At 40.5% G+C, this 18354-nt stretch overlaps 1 protein-coding gene across 1 annotated transcript in view; it reads right to left on the bottom strand.

Annotated features, from left to right (window-relative positions):
- LOC117512413 (rho-related GTP-binding protein RhoA-D-like) overlaps positions 1-16613 on the bottom strand; it is a 49424-nt gene extending 32811 nt beyond the window's left edge. Inside the window, exon 1 of the mRNA XM_034172465.1 lies at positions 16511-16613. The gene's annotated coding sequence lies outside the window, so the exon portion shown is untranslated. The remainder of the gene's footprint in view (positions 1-16510) is intronic.
- Positions 16614-18354: the final 1741 nt, after the last annotated feature.

Raw genomic sequence — 18354 nt, 5'->3', positions numbered from 1 at the left:
TCTTTGGTGAAAGTTGAAGAAAATGGTCCATGACAAGGCTCCAACCTGCAAAGCTGATTTGGCAACAGCAATCAGAGAAAGTTGGAGCCAGATTGATGAAGAGTACTGTTTGTCACTCATTAAGTCCATGCCTCAGAGACTGCAAGCTGTTATAAAAGCCAGAGGTGGTGCAACAAAATACTAGTGATGTGTTGGAGTGTTCTTTTGTTTTTCATGATTCCATAATTTTTTCCTCAGAATTGAGTGATTCCATATTTTTTTTTCCCCTCTGCTTGGTCTAAAAAAGTAACCGTTACTGACTGCCACAATTTTTTTCCCTGATTTCTTATAGTGTTTCTTAAAGCCAGAAAGTTGCTATTTGAAATGACTTTAGTTTTGTGTCATGTCTGTGATCTGTTTTTTTTCTACAAAATTAAACAACTGAATGAACATCCTCCGAGGCCGGTGATTCCATAATTTTTGCCAGGGGTTGTACATTTTTATAGTCAGTTTTCTTTTGAAAAGTCCAGAGGTATATGCTGGTGTTGTGTATTGGGGCATCCACAACACCACAGAACCACCCTGGTCCTGGATGGCAAGTGAATGTAAATTTAGACATTATTCAGCACCCCCCCCCCCCCACACACACACACAGGTGTACATATTTTAACAAATACGTGACTTGCAAAAACTCAGCAGTTGAAAAAGAATCGCATGTTAGACTAATTTACAGTGCATCCGGAAAGTATTAACAGCGCTTCACTTTTTTACACATTTTGTTATGTTACAGCCTTATTCCAAAATAGAGCAAATTCAATTTTTCCCCTCAAAATTCTACTCAACACCCCATAATGACAACATGAATAGTTTTTTCTTTTTTTTTTTTTGCAAACCTATTAAGAGCCTTAGTCTGTAACTGTGGAATGGTTTATAGAAGGGGGTGATATACCATGTTTCAGTAGGCCACTGAAGTTTTTTTGTTTTTAAAATAGGGGAAGATATATTGTTCAAACCGACAAAATTTTTTTTTTTTTTATCCAAAGATCCCTTCGGGTGAAAATTACGGCCCTTTTTAGGGTAGGGGTTAAAGGGGCCAAAACAGTGACATAGTCAAAATGTGGATTTTGACCATTGAATATCTTTCTGCGCCCCCAGTAAGCCTCATTGATCTTATGGTATATGATGGATGGAGTTCTCCCATTTAGCATTATATTTTTCAAGGCTAACTGAGGGCGCCACCTATAGGTGGTGCTTCAAGTCACAACTTTTGGCATTTTGGGCTACATTTGGGACCCTCCAAGGGCCTGCGCCCTGAATAAGCTTTGCTCATTTATGCATATTTGGATACACTAGGACAAGTTCTTTCCAAATTTGCATAAATGGCAGTGGCTTAGTTAGGGCACTTTTGCATAGCTGGTGCTCTTTATGTTAAGAATGCGATATTTGCCGATTTTCATTTGGCCATATCTCTGTGCGCCCCCTCTGGATTTCAGTGAAACTTGTTTTATTATGTTCCTCTGTATCTCTGCTATCTGCAATTCATGATAAAGCTATCAAGAAGGCGTTTTGCCTCATTAACGCTCCTTGTGGGTGGGTGTATATATATATATATATATATATATATATATATATATATATATATATACACACACATATATATATATATATATATATATATATATATATACACACACATATACATATATATATATATATATATATATATATATATATATACACACACATATATATATACACACACATATATATATATATATATATATATATATATATATATATATATATACACACACATATATATATACACACACATATATATATATATATATATATATATATATATATATATATATATACACACACATATATATATATATATATATATATATATATATATATACACACATATATATACACACACACACATTTATACATTTTAACAACCTGAAAGCCACCAGAGCAGCTAGAACCAAACTGAACCCTGAGCCAAACCACATCTGATCCTTGAGACTAAATGCTGCAAAGTGAAATTTTTTTCAAATGGATTTGTGTTTATTTATGCACGGCACTGATCTGTCAGCATGTGATGGCTCACCAAGTGCACACAGTTAGTGGCTGTATTAAGAGTTTTCTGCCTACTGGTGTAGCACCGCCCGGCGCGTGATGTCATCGCAATTCCTTCTATTGTGTTGTGTGTATGTTGTCACCATCAATTTTCACAGAACAATTTGTGACATTTGTGAGACTCAAGTGAATGATGATAAAAATGTGATAGAATGTCATATCACTGCAATGCTCTGGCATGCCATACACAACCGGTATTGTAATTGGGGGAAAAAAACAAAAAACAAAACGAGCCATAACTCACACGCAGCATGTGCTGACCTGTTCGGATTATAATTAACCCTCTGGAGTCAGAGGGCATTTTTTGGACAGTTCACTCGGCTGGCATAAATGTTTTATTATTGCTGTTAACAGCTCTCCCTGCATCCCACAATCACGTTTTATGTCTCTTTTTTTCAGGACAACCTGTGCTATCAGAATATATGTTTGTTGTGTTTTATAAGTGTAATAAAGGTTTCTGACCAAAAATAGGCAAGGAAAAAATAAAACGAAAAATAATTTTCCACACACATTTATTCAAAACAGACAGCAAACTATAATAAACTGTTTTGACACTTTATAAAGGTAATTTGAGGTCTTGTGTGAAAGTCTGTACAACAAAAAGGTTCAAACAATAAACAAATGCACATTTTGAATATATACAAAATGGTCTATGCGTTGTTATTTTGATATGGTAAACAGTGCTTTACACAGAGAAAGCAACAGAGTTATCCAGTAACATTCACATGCAAACTAGTGGAGCAATCCTGATAGTTACACACTCTTTGTTTGAGCAGGTGAGATTGTCATGAGACGCTTTCCGTCTGCTCCTGCTTTCACATTCACTATGCGTAATGGCGCAGGGTGCATTGGTATATATAGTATGTACTCATGGGAGCACCCAGGGGGGCTATTCAAACAGGCCAACCAGCAACATATCACTCCTAAAAACGATCTTTGGCTTTTCACATGAGGTAAATCTGCCCTATGATTGGATTTTGGAAAACCACGTGACGGTGAACCAATTCCGACTGGACACTCACATTGTGCACGTCATCACAAAGCTTCTATGAGGAGTACAAAGATGGCCCAAGGCTGGCTCGAAAGTCCACGGAGTTAACTTTTCAGCAAAAAAAAGTAAGTTTCCATCTCATATCATTCAAAAGTTATTTATAATTTAGTAAAGCTTGGTCTTAGCCGTCGTATACGACGGCATCAGCCCCAGAGGGTTAAAGTGCAACTTAGCCAGCCGCGACTATGTAGTAAGTAGTGTGACGCTTGCTGCGTGACCCAAGTACCACGTAAACTGCGAAAATAAAAACTCCAGTAAGCGAGTCGTGGTGTAATATATAAGGCTGACCATGCATGTGTGTGTTCCTGCACATACGTTTTCAACCTAATGCTGCGTTCACACCGGGCGCGATCAGACGCTATAAATTCGCGGGGGTCGCATGGCGACGGACGCTCCTCCTTCGCCCGGTGTGTCATCAAATAGGAGGAGCTTCCATTCCGCTCGCCGGCTCCGGTTGTCAGTCAAGTTAACATGACGGACCTTGATCACACGGAGCGAGTTGTTGTGGAAAGCTGACAAACGTCACGAGATGTTACCAATTCAGGGAGTATCATTATTTATTGCAGGAGCTGCGTCTGGATGACGGTCGCTTTCAGTGGTCCTTCCGTCTCTGCGGGACCCAGTTTGAGGACCTCCTGTCCCGTTCACGCGCGCACATGTAAACAATTAAGAAAAAAAAAACAGAAAACTCCGCTGCTTACTGTGGGGCTGCTCCTTGCTCTTTCCCAAAAAACTCTGTCATAATTGTGTTTAGAAACCAGTCACCATTTGTTTTATTATACATCTGTGTAGTTAATAAGTGAAATAATCTCCATGGACGATTCGCTCGCGCGCGCGCACGTAACATAAAAATAAAAATAAACTCCGCTCCTGCAGGGCCGTTGCTCGCTCCAAAAACTCTGTCATAATTGTGAAATAAAGGACAAAAGAGACATAAGTCCTGCTCACAGGCTGCTACCAGATACAGGACATGTTCACATCTTCAGTCAAACTGCAGACATCTCCACGTCACTACATATTCAGTCCCTGATTGTCATCACGGAGTGACGAGACGAAAAAGTTCAGATTTTTCAACTTGGGGAGGAGGGCAACGCGACGTGATGCGACGCAATATCGCGCCACAAACGCGCCAATCGCTTCACTCGTGTCGCTTCATTCACGTCCATCGCGTCGCGCTGCGTGACTTGGCGCCAAAATGCATCATTCCATAGGGATTATATGGCAACCTGTCGCTGCTGTCTCTCACATCGCGCCCGGTGTGAACGCAGCACAAGGGCCCCAGTGACCTCCCCCTTGATGCCCCCAGTCACCATACCAAGTTTGGCATTGATTGATTAATTACTGTGACATGCACAGCTTTGCAGGTCATTATCTAATACAAGGTCTGTGAGAAAACTATCCGACCTTTTTATTTTTTTCAAAAACTATATGGATTTGAATCATGTGCGCTTGCCTCAGACAAGCTTGAACCTTTGTGCGCATGCGTGAGTTTTTTCACGCCTGTCGGTTGCATCATTCGCCTGTGTGCAGGCTTTGAGTGAGCACTGGTCCACCCCCCTCGTCGGATTTTTATTGTTTAGGAATGGCGGAGCGACTGCTGCTTTGTTCCATGAAAATTTTTTTCAGAAACTCTGCAAGACAGCCAGATGGAAACCATTTGGAAGATTCAGATGGCTTTCGGTGAAGATTCTATAGGTATCACACAGATTAAGGACCATTAAAACTGGATTAAAAATGGCCCACGGCGGCGGAGGGTGCACCGCGCCCCGAGCGGCCATCGACAGGCTGGAACGAGCAGATCACTTCCAAATTTAAGGCTCTGTTGATGCAGGACGTCGTGTAACTAGCAGAGAAGTTTCAGAAGAGGTCGGGATTAGCACTTTATCGGCACATTCCACTGTTAAAGGGGATTTTGTAATGAAAGACGTGCGGACGGATTCGCGCGATGCAGCCGCTCATGGCGCGGGACAAACAACACCTCCGTGTTGGAAACCATTCCTAAGATTCAGACGGCTTTCGGTGGCTTTTCAGTCGAGTGAATATCCGAGAAATTGTTTAACAGCTGGGCATGTTCCAACTTGTTCTGTGAGACTTCCAACATGGAGGTGTTGTTTGTCCCGTGCCATGAGCGGCTGCGAATCCGTCCACACATCTTTCATTACAAAATCTCTCCGCCGCCGTGGGCCATTTTTAATCCAGTTTTAATGGTCCTTAATCTGTGTGATACCTATAGAATCTTCACCGAAAGCCATCTGAATCTTCCAAATGGTTTCCATCTGGCTGTCTGGCAGAGTTCCTGAAAAAATTTTCATGGAACAAAGCGGCAGTCGCTCCGCCATTCCTAAACAATAAAAATCCGACGAGGGGGTTGGACCAGTGCTCACTCAAAGCCTGCCCACAGGCGAATGACGCAACCGACAGGCGTGAAAAAACTCACGCATGCGCGCGAAGGTTCAAGCTTGTCTGATGCAAGTGCACATGATTCAAATCCATATAGTTTTTGAAAAAAATAAAAAGGTCGGATACTTTTCTAACAGACCTCGTATATAAGGCTGACCGTGTGGGTGGCTGTGTGCATTTGCGCACGTATGCCTTCAAACTAAGGGGCCCCAGTGCCCTCCTCCTTTGTGCCCCCAGTCACCATAGCAAGTTTGGTGTCGATTGCTTAATTACTGTGGCTATGCACAGCGCACACACGCAATAAGCTTTATATATTTTATAGCTTTATAAATTAGATTACAGGACAGAACAGTACTATAAGCTATGGCTACATAAACACACCATTACCAAGTACTGAAAGTCACTCATCTTCAGACAGTTCTGGATCCGTCTTTAGGGTGTTTCTGTAAATATGAGGTATCCTTTGGTCTAACACGTGTGTATATAAATATTTTTAACAAATGAATCATTTAGCATTTTCAATGGAGTGGTTGCAAAATATTCTTATTTGTGTTGTTAAATGTTCAAGAAAAAAAAATTATTTTTACACATTTGATGCTGGAATATCACAAGTGAAAGTCAAATCAAAAGCCGGTGTGGGTCATGGTCAGTCATTACTTTCACTGCATGTGCATATTCAGGAAAGGATGAATTTTAATAGAAAATAGCAGTACCAAAATTGGTACATGCCTCCTTAGTACTGTGCCACCTGCTGAGCCATGAGCCTTCTTATTGCATGAAATGTTGCTGTGATAATATGGTGCATGTAATTTACTTACAAAAAAACTTTGGATTTGCTCCCAAGGTCACTGTTCAGGAAAGGACAAATTTTTTTTCAAGTTTTCCTGTGAAAATTTCCCGTTATTCCTGGTCCCCTGCTTCGAGTATGAAGTACTTCAGTTCCAGTATCTTTGCTTTCATCAAATCTCTCCCTACATTCAAACAACATTTCACAGTATCCAGTGTCAGATCAGCATTTGCTGTTTCCCAGTCATGCAGAAACATCTGCATGCAGATGCACGTCTACAAGCTCTCAGGTGAAACATCCTGTCTTTCCCTCCCACCCACACACACACCCACAAACACACTTCCTGTTTGGCTCTTGGGATTTATGAAATCAGGAAATCTGTCAAAGGACTTTGATCCATATCGGAATGTTAATCATTTCTTCCTGTTTAGTAGCAGCATTTTGATGTCTCATGTAATTGTACCTTTAACTGGGGGGAAGCGATTGTCTAGTTTAAGCAGTGGGCTTGAGACCAGAGGATCCTCGGTTCAAACCCCAGTCTGGCAGGACAATCAGTACGGACCCTTTAGCAAGTTCCCTAATCCCCAAGTTGCTCCCAGTGTGTATCGAGCACCTTGCATGGCAGCACCCTGACAGTGTGCGAGTGTGTCTGTGTGAATGGGTGAATGCGAGGCATCACTGTAAAGCGCTTTGAGCTTCTGATATAGATGGAAAAGAGCTATATAAAAGCATTTGATTTACCATTACGAACAGAGTAGACAAATGAAAGAAACTACGATGCTGACTTCATCCAGGGTGTGCACATATGTGGCTGTTTAGCTTTCAGGAAGAACGCACCACCCTAAGGATATGGAACATTAGGTCCCTGATGGTGACACCACACCAACACAGGATGAGAGTAAAGAACCGGATAAAGGACAGTAAGAATAGAAGTGTGAAAGATGGATAAAAGACAGAGTTAAAAGGATCAGATGCTGAGAAAGTGTAGGGAAGAAAGGTACAGCAGAATCAGCCACTTCATCTAATCCTACTTGTGCAAGGACTAAACGCTTAAATTCTCTTACTAAAGGCTTAATTATAAATCCTGATTAGCTGCTTCCATGTTGTTCCATGACTACAGCATCAGCTTATTTGTTTCATACCGCTTAAGTACATTTCTGCATAATAGCTGCCCACTGTGCTGAAACACCCGTGTTCTAGTTTTGCTCTCCCTTTCTTAGCCCAGTTTGCCTGAACTTCTGCCTGTTTTAACTTCAGCAAAGTCTCAGGTGAATGAAGTGATAATTCTGTGTGATTTTTCCATCTTTCGTCCTCTGGAGTCAGCTGGGCACTATGATAAATTCTGATGGAGAGTCATTGCGGCTATGTCCTATTTTGGGCTACAGCGAGGTTCTCTCGACTTCAGCCACTTCTGGGTCCATGTTTCTAAAATTTGCATAGCACAAACTGGGGCCTAAAAGTGGAGACAACTTGCAAGGTATCTGAAAAACAAAAATGATGAGAGAATATACAGAAGGTCTGACCACTACAAGGTGGAAATTTGCGACACAGATTGCGAAGAAGTGTAATTAACTTAGATAAACTAAAGGGCATTGCACAGTTCACTTTTCTCCCAATCATGTCCAAATATAACAGCCAACAATGCCATAACAAACCACATCAGTGGTGTTTAAGTGTAGGCTGCAATAATACAGCTTAAGAAAAGATTAGCATTCCTGGTACCATGAATTACATTAATCCAATTCATTACAGCAAATTCATGGTGCTGCAATTATGCTTTACAAATGCAGTACTGCTGCTCCGACTGCCATTTTGCCCCACATAAGGACATTATATGCATTTTGATGGATTTTCCTCTGCAATATTATGGCTGTGTGGTGCACTTTACTGAGCATGTCCAACATGTAGGCACCTCATTGCTGAAAAGCCCATTAAGTGGTGCAGGGCAAAGCAAGCTTAGGAAACACTTGGGTGTTGCAGGCAGATGATGACATTCTAGCAATAAAAGACTCCAGGTCTGACTGCGAGTTGACCAGTCAAGACCCAAAAACAGCTCTGTGAGGTGCTAGATGAATTGGCATCAGTGCTTGCTTCCAGACTAATAAATGACAATGACACTGAATAATGACTTGGCTCAACTATAAACCTTTCTTAATGTGAACATACACTGAACCTGTTCAAGTCACACTGTTGGATGATTGTCAACACAGATAATATTCAGACATCTTTGAGTCCAGGACATACCTGCAGGAAAACTACATTTACACATAAGTCACTCAATTATAGCAGTCTTGTTAGTGTATTTCTCCTGGACATGTTTTGAGTGATATATTTGAGTACACATGATGCAAGCAAAAGTATTACATTATTATTAAAAATAACTACAATACAGAAATGTCCAGAATAGTGTATGAAACATCTGCAGTTTATTTTTTATTTTTTGCATTCACTCAAAAAACTATCAGACAGGATCTGACACAGCTAAGAGGAGTGGCTACCATCGGGTGACTCAGCACATGTGAATATGCCATGAATTATGAAGCTGTATGAATCAAATGTTATGCACAATATGATCTCAAAATATAGGCGTTTATTTGTCCGTAACTTCTGCCACATCTTAACAGTCAGTGCAGAAGCACTGTATTAACCCTCTGAGTTGTCTTACGCATCAAAGTTACATGACTGAATTAAGCAGCCACAACATCCAATCTGCCACAGTCTGAGTCTCTGAATGTGTGTTCAAAGTGTGGACTTCAAACTATATACCAGTTTTTAAATTCTGTTGAGAAGCCTAGCATAATGTGAATTATTAATCATTTTTTACGGTATGCTTTTTCCTGAATATTATGGTCTTTTTTTGGTGCACGTTTTTGTAGAAACGTGCAGCAAACGGGGCTCTCATTTTCTTGTTCAGATCCATCTAGCTGCAGGAGAAGCAGGGGGAATAACAAAACAAAAAAAAAAAAAACATGACATCCTCTTTATCACTGGCAGAAAAATGCACAACTTAATCAAAATCACCAACCCACATGGGTTGGTTGCCGAAGAGATTCTGGTCATAAAAAAGCCTCCAAAGGCAGTGTGGAGCGCGTTTCCCGCAGCACATGCACGAACGGGGATTTGTCTTCCTCTTTTTCTCCTCTCCAGCCGGAGCAACTACAAGGAAAAAAGACCCCACAAATTTCGCTTTTATCAAGGATAGAGTGCATTCAGAGTCCGTGAGTGCTATTACAATACAAATGTGTAATATTCACAAAGCTACAAAAACCAACATTATGTGACCATTTGGTGCAGACTAGGGCTGCAGCTATCGATTATTTTAGTAATCAAGTATTCTGTCAATTAATCAAGTAATCAGAAGTACTTTTGCGTTCAACCGTCCAGGGCTCTTCCTAAGCAATGGCACAATGTCGCTGCGCCATCACACAGATTGTTAAATTTAGTGTATCCCTTTCTGTTGTCCTGGGTAATCTTTTTTTTTTTTTCACATCTTTACAAGTTTTGGATCTTTCCCGGCGTCAGGAGCTCAGCCAAAGTCTTGACATTTTGCTGAAATGGCGATGGGATGTGGCTGTTTTTTGTTTTGCCCAACTTGTACAATTTAACCTCTCTTTTTTTTGGTGGACTGTTCCCTGCATGATTTTTTTGTTAAATCCCTTTCTCTGCGATTCAGCAGATGCATTTTAGCTGGAGCTTGAACATGTAAGCCTCACAGTCACTTTTTTTTTATTATTATTTTATTTAAGTTACCATGTTTGTGAAGTCAATCAATCAATTTTTTTTGCTGAGAGGATCTTTCAGAAACTGTTAGTGTGGCTGGGGACGGAGGTTTGACTCGCCTGGTGTGAGAGGCGTGCTGACAGACCCCCACACTGAGCAGAGAGAGACAGCAGCCGGCCGCTGGGCGAATAGCCACTCCCCACATAGAGCAGAGAGCAGGCAGCAGACGAAAGTGTGTGTTTTTTTTTTTTAAATGGACAAACACACTGCCTCGCTTTAAATGCATAGTAAGCTATTTCAGATTATCAGATTATGTATTTATTTTAGAAAATCCTCTTGGACCCCAGAGGCTTAAGTTACAATCTCTATTCTGCAAGAATTATTTTCCTTAATGAAAACCTTGATATAGTGTGCTACCATTGTGTGGTCTCATTGAAATCAACCAAATGATTTCGGCTACAAGGAGTTGTGCCACCAAGATTTTTGTTTGCATAGGGGTACACAGATGACTGAAATTTCAGACCTGAAATCTTGCTTGTCAGTTTTTCCACTCCGCACCATACCGTACCACACTCTACCAAGTTGGCATACTTGTATTAGAGCAGTCGTGTGGCTTTTTCCAGAGAGTCGTTAGACCTGTTAATGGTGTCTAACTGGTATTTCCTTCTGCTCTAGTTGACGAAGAGGGAAGCCCCGTTTTTTTCTTAAAGGACATGTGCACATTTTTAAAAGTCCCAGTTAGTAACACAACCTCAAATTATTTATGACTGTCTCTCTGGGCACATGCACTCATAATTAGTGCTCTCTGATGTTTATTATTCCTCTCCCTGAGCAAGTTAACAGGTCCATTTCCGGAAAACATCTCACTTGGCAATTCTCGACACGTGATGTACTTATTAGCAAAACATCTGATGGCTGACAGACAGAGTGAAACAAATGCGGTTATGGCCGATAACGAAGCTTCGGAGCTTTTATTTGAAAGTGATGGCTCGGATTTACATAGGAGACGACACACTTCACCCCGAAACTCTTAACTTTTTCAGAGTATGTCGAATTTTGGAACCTAAAGTGTCGTGACGCTGCCATTTGTGTCATGTTGCCATGTACATGCAGATGGACTGTCTCCATCACAAACTGCCTGGACATGCAGATGTATGTCTCATATTGGAAAAACTCAGACAACGCTATTTTCACGAGATGGACTTTCTAACGTACCACAATCATGACAGAATTTGAGTGAAGGCAGAGCTAGAATCGGACAATATACGCGCGGGTGCGTGCGATCAGAACCTGAGGACAAGTGGACCTACACATTATTCTCTGGCCAGCTATCTGCACCTGAGGACTAGTGGAACTTAAAAATCAATCAAAGTGAGGACAAGTGAACCCTTTCCTTGGTAATCCCGGTGGATCATCAGATGGTCACTAATAGCCTAAATCCTTAGTTTTGGTTTCGGTGCAACATCAGGGAATCATATAGAGCACCTTTAACAAATGCTCTTAAAGGGGAACCTGATGTAAAAGAATCAAAGTTTTGCTCAAAACCGAGGCTTAGCCTAATTCTTTTTTCTCTCCCTCTCTACTATTAAATATGGGTGGGAATAGATTTTTAGATGCACACATAATTCTGAATGGATTCACATAAATGAAAATTTTGCTGACCTTGCAAGGCCCAGTAATTTTTAAATTTAAGTTTTATGCAATTCATAAACTCAATGAGACCTATTTATCAGTCTGATTTCCTGCTCATTTTAGTCATAAAAAGCATATTTTCCCATATTAATGAGATGATGGGCCTACAATACACAGTTACATTGATTATGATACATATTATCAAGTCATGAAACCACATATTTTCATTGGAGGATGACTGTTCTGTCTCTACACTTACCCAAAATTTTTACTTTTATAACAACTGATAGTGTCTTAACGTGAATAAAAGTAACAACTAAAGGTGCACCTACTATTCATTAATAGGCACCAATATCTTTCAGTTCTCAACAATATTGATTTGGGTTGAAATTCATTCTTATTCATTTACATACATGGGAAAAGGAATAAAGATTTTTCCACCTGGTACCAATATCAGCATTACAGGGATACTTACAATTAACATGCAGTGCAAAACAACTAATGTTTTTCACATCAGTGTTTGACTTCTACAAACAAGTTAAATGTTTGTCATTTTTTCAACATGAATATTTCACATCCATGTGCCAGCAGAGCCATAAATTAAAGTGGATATGACATGTAAACAATTAGATAAAACTGATATAAATATCAAAAATATACATACAGTAAGTTGAAAGTGGTTTTAATCATTATCACTGAGAAATAAAGTTTGTACAGCTTCTCAAAAGTGTGTTTCTTGGAAAGCGCGCTGGCAGCGTTCCATCAGCGGTCACGTGATGCCGTGACGTCACAGCATGTAGAGTCCCGTCTTTGTCTGTTAGAATGACAACAGGAACAGACAGACCTCAACATGGACAGTGACGAGATCGAGAACTTTTCTGGCTCCTCTTCAAGTGTGGATTATTTCTGTGAGAAAATCAAGACTGACTCGGATCCTGAGGATGTTGCAGCAGTGATTAGACCCTACAGATTGCAGCCGTATCTTTCGACGAACATTCAAACCAAGAGCACTCTGGCAGCAAAAATAATGCCAACGGTGCTTATGGGGGAGCCGAAGCAGAGGCAAGAGACGTGTCAATTCCAATGGATTTTGAAAGGCTGCAGAATACGGAATGGTAAGGGAGGCTTTGATTTTGTTGCTGCTATTTATAACACTATAATTATAACATTTTTGATTCTAGCGTCTGTTTACTGCCTTTGTTATTTTTACGGACCCGCGATAGTGTAGCTACTACTTGGGGACCACTGTCATTACCTTCGGGTTTTTGCCGTTTGAGTGCCAGGCATTGCATTCATCCGTGTTTAGTTACATTATTTTCACAAAAGAATAGAAAATAAATGGCGAAAGTTTCGAATAAGATCGCCGAGAACAACAGTGAACATGCCGCCGTGTTGACTATGTATTGCTCTGATATTTTTACAAATTCCTTGACCATTTCAAGATTATTGTGAACATATTATTTGGGGTTGACATTTTAGGTGTTCCTGTGAGCGGTGCAAGAACATGGACACGGTAGAGGAAAGTGTCGGGAGCAAATCCGGATGTGCGAGCGGAGGGAGCGGCAGCCTGACATTTCGTGCATCACACAACACCGGGGCTTTCGATCAATCTGCATGGACATGAAAAGGCTAAAACCTTTCGCCCTTGTGTTTGTGCAATATGCTGCGACACACTGGTCAGGCATAGCGACAAACAAGTCCCTGAGAGCTGTGTTTAATCAAAGTATCTGAGAATTGAGTCCCTGTCTCTCGCATGACAGGCAGGGTACTTACAACTATACCGAAGAACTAACAACACACACTGAGTCACAGGACATGAATTATGGCGGCTGCCATAACAATATGCAATATTGCATGCCAATGAGTAAACTCATAACTGCTGTAAACTGTGCACAGCTGTGTGCTAGGGTGCAAAGCAAATTTTGAAATGTTCAAAACTTCTGACACGCATTCATTTTGTTCCACTTGCATGAACTAATCTTGAACATTGCTCAACTGAAAATACTGTCACTGCGCGCAGGACATCTGATTGAGATGTTATGTTTATAATAAACATAACTTTACAAATACATTATCTAACTCATAAGAAGGAATGAAAATGCAACTGTTTTACTAATCCATTACTATATATATATATATATATATATATATATATATATATATATATATACACACACACACACACACACACATATACACACACATACAAATAATTACCTTTGAGACAAGATTCCAAATTCATTCTCCACCACATGATGTACACAGACAACCTATAGCTGTAGATAATTTCTCTATGATTCTGGGAGCAATGCAAGAACGGTTTCATCAGCCAAACTCAAAGAAAATGTGTCATTGGCTATGAAACATTTGATTATTTTATACAGCATGGCGTCCAGCAAGACAAAGTGGGACACTCTGGCACGATGAATTGTGTGGCAGTGTGGGGATCAAATTTGTGCAAGTATCAAGGTGCCATTACAGCTGCCATAACTGCAACCACTTTTTTTTTTAAAGCAATGTCTATACAACGTCTATTAATGTCAGGGAAGCCATAAATATGAAAATAATTAAGGATCTCGGGGTTAGGAACCTTTATCAAAAAAACATGTAGGTTCCTTCATTCATTTAGTTCTAAATTTTCCAGCCTCCTAAGTTTACTGTATTGTTTGTTCTGTTTAAGAGAAAAAAAAAATAAAAAATAAAAATCCACCCTTCCTCGACACTTTTTTTCCTGAAGTGAAGAATGATAAATTCATGTTTTTTTTATTATTACTTTTAATGGGGCCCATCTATTTAAAAGTGGACTTACACTAACACCACAATTTATACAGGCATTTAAATAAAATTGATATTAGCAGTATTAAGCACATAAATGTAATCCATATTGCAATACGTATCCAGTATCACGTGTTTAGTGATACATATTGCATCAACTTTTGAGAAACAATGCAAAGCCCCAATGGTTTCCTTCCCAAACACAGCAGTGCCCAAACAATAAAAACAAGTAAGACTTGATCCACAACATGGAGAATCAGGTCATCCAAATGTGGGTATTTATTAACTGTGTGGCTATACGCCCAACCGTTGAGTCAATAAAGTAAATACGCAAGCATATACGCCCAACCACAACCGACCAATAAGCATGCTTGTAAGTTCACTTCCGGTTTCAACGCGGGAGGGAAAAAAGGTGGATATTTTCTCGCCGGCTACGGGACGGTTTGCAGCCCGTGGAGGAGCTGTGATCTAAAGTGGTTCTGTTTGGCTCATCACACCCAGGGAACAGCGTCAAACTAACACTATCTTACAGCCAACACCAGCATTTTGTTCATTAAAACTGTTTTGTCGTCGTTAACAGGCTTCCGTTCAAAATGCTTATGAAGTTTGTCTGTTTTCATCCATTGCGGTGTTTTCACAGTAACTAAAGACGGCATTAAATGTGTCAAACATACGCCACAATAGAGCCTTAAAGTGTAAAAAAAAAAAAAAAAAAAAAAAAAAAAAAAAAAAAAAAAAAAAAAGTAGTTTAGATGCACAAAATGTCAAAATACACGATCATGGTTGGGCAAATTAAGATAAGACATTATATTCATCTGCCCAACGGTTGGGCGTATAGCCTTATGCCATTTATTAAAGTGAGTGTTACTATGATGTACCTTTGCAAACTGTGTCAAACACTCAACTTCTCCATGGACCAGGGAAGTACAAGGTGTGTCATCCCAAGTTGGTCCAAAGAGCAGAAACAGGCTAAGGTTGACCCCACTATTACTACCCCTCATATAAACCACTTGCTAGACTGGGATGTTCTAATGGATTTGCTACCAGTAGTACTAGTTTGCCTGGGAAACATTAGGTTAACACTTCCAGTAGTGGCCATTACTTGTGCAAAGGGCTTGATCAGCAGTCAGCTGTTCAGCCACAATGACATCATACACTCTCCTGCAGCCACACGAAAACAAACACTTCACCTGAACAACACCAGCGCACACGCCCCAAAGATGCAAGAGCCTCTGAACGCATCACTCTGAACTACATGCCAGTCTGCAACATCCAGACGTGTGTACAGCGGATCAGATGGGAGCGGTCACGTTGACGCACTGCACGAGTTATGCACAAACGCTGGTAAAGCTTTGGGGAACATGCCAAGACGAAACGCGGGGGAAACAACACGAGGAACTGCGCTACGGGAGCCGAGAAACGAGAGCAGGGTGTGGTGACTCACAAAGGAATGTCCTCCAGATAAACCCCGTATGTGGACACACAGGAACCGCTACAGTTCCACACAAAAATATTAAGGAGGTGAGCTATCTCGAAGCGTCACAGAAAACTCAATACATTCGTGTTTCTTTTATTTATTTTTTTTTAAGAGATACACGCCGCATTATGGCTGAACAGGTCTACAAACAAAATAGGAGTCAAACTTTTCACCACACCCACAAATGCGTCAGTCTGCCAACGAAGCTTCAGCGCAAATCGCCGAAAAACATTATTGAGATAGTTCGGTTTATACGGCTGGGAAACGCAGGTGATATCACCAATAGTGATTATTTGGACAATAAACACGCGTGTCCCCACATTTACGACACTTTTGCTTTGCTTTTAGTGAAGCAAAGGGCGAAACATTTACCAGCAGGAAACTTCGAAACAAGTAACAGGTTCCAACTCGCCGAGGTACGGATATGTGAGAGCTAAACACCGGGAAAACACGCAGTACCGCTCACCTAACATGCCCTTAATAAGCCAAACGACTCCTATACGTCTGAAATTTGCCAGAGAAATTTAAGAAAACAGTTCCTCACCTTTTCCGGCGTGTGCTTTCAAATAACAAGAACGTCCGTTTGTCGTCGCCCTTCCCTTGAAGCAGCTGAGGAAGACCCTCCCATGATGCTGCATTCAAGTCCCCTCGGAAACCTCCGTGTTTTCGCACTGATGTATGATGTATTGTAGAACAACAAATTAAAGTTATTAAAATACTGGAGAAACATTCACATTGTTCCAAGGTGTTTTGGGGAACGTTACAAAAACGCCACCAAAAACTTAAAGGGTAAGTTCACTTGTTTGCAACCTCAGTGGTTATCATTAAAAACACTACTGACAGTGTTCATTTGTAAGTGGTGTGATTAAAGAGGACTGAGTTCATAACTTTTTTGTGTTTTAAACTTTTTTTATGTATGAACAAAATATCTGAATGGTCCAGGCCTAGCGAGGGAGTTGTGCGGTTTCTGTATTTTCTGGAATATAAGTCACACGAGAGGAATAGTTGCATTTGTTCAAAATGTGCCATTCATTCATTCATTCATTCAAACATGATGCTGCTGCTTTGTGTGACAAGAAGCTAAATTTATTGAAATGACAGATTATTTATTTATTTATAACCCAAACACCGAGCAGAAGCTAATGGGCTGATAATATTATTGTAATAAGCAAAGAACTCATCAGTAACCTGCTTGCACATTTACCTCACTAAATGTAATTATACATTTTAAAGCTCTGACACATTTTTCAAAACATAATAGTTAGCCTTACTTTAGCCTGGCTGTCCTGCTTATTACTGTTCTGGCTGTCCTGCACAGCCCAAACAAGTGGACTTTTGTGTAGTGTGAAGGTTATTCAATTCAAGATTCAAGAGTTTTATTGTCATATGTACAGCAGAAACAGGCAGTTACACTATACAATGAAATTCTTACTTTGCTATTCCTCCATTCACCAATATAATCTTAAAAAAAGAAAGAGAGAGAAAGGAAAAGGCGAAATGTTTAAAATAAAAAACACTTAAGTTATTGTGCAAATTGTGCAAATATGTGGAGCAGCGATTCAGAGAGTGCAAATCACGAGTAACAGATGTGGACAGTAGTATTCAGAACAAATATAAATAAACCTAAACAGTATTTTAATAGCAGCAGTATGGTGTATTTAAGGTGCAATCTAGTGTAAACAGGCAAAAGTTAAAAAACAGTTTAGGGTGGGAGGAGAGAGGAGGTAGTGTATGATGTGTTTATAAACCTGATGGCCTGTGAATAGAAACTGTTTGTTAGTCTTGTGGTCCTGGACTTCACACTCCTGTAACGTCTGCCTGAAGGTAGGAGTGTAAAGAGGTTGTGCTGGGGGTGAGTGCTGTCCTTGATTATATTCTGGGCCCTCCTGATGACTCTGGTGTGATAAATGTCCTGTAGTGAGGGAAAGGCTGCTCCTGAGATGGACTGAGCAGTCTTGATCACACGCTGGAGAGCCTTTCTGTCCTGAGCAGTGCAGTTTCCATACCAGACTGTGATGGCACTGGTGAGAACACTCTCAATCATACTCCTGTAGAAGGTACTAAGAATTTTGGCTGGCATGCCAAATTTCCTTAGTCTTCTCAGAAAGTATAATCGCTGCTGGGACTTCCTAATGGTCTCTGTGTTGTGAGACCAGGTGAGATCCTCACTGATATGGATGTCAAGGAATTTGAAAGTTCTCACACTCTCCACCTCCGTTTCACCTATATACAGGGGTGTGTGCAGCACCTACTTCTTCCTTTTATTAAATGCAGACAAGACCAAAGAAATGATTGTTGTCATGACACAAGGCCACAAGCTCAGCCACCTCCTTCCTGTATGCTGTCTCTTCCACGCCAGTGATCAGACCAATGACTGTAGTATCGTCG

The sequence above is a fragment of the Thalassophryne amazonica genome, chromosome 6, assembly GCF_902500255.1.
Source record: "Thalassophryne amazonica chromosome 6, fThaAma1.1, whole genome shotgun sequence".
Classification (NCBI taxonomy): Eukaryota; Metazoa; Chordata; class Actinopteri; order Batrachoidiformes; family Batrachoididae; genus Thalassophryne; species Thalassophryne amazonica.
Note: the sequence above shows the minus strand (reverse complement) of the source record. Positions and strands in the feature narration are given on the sequence as shown.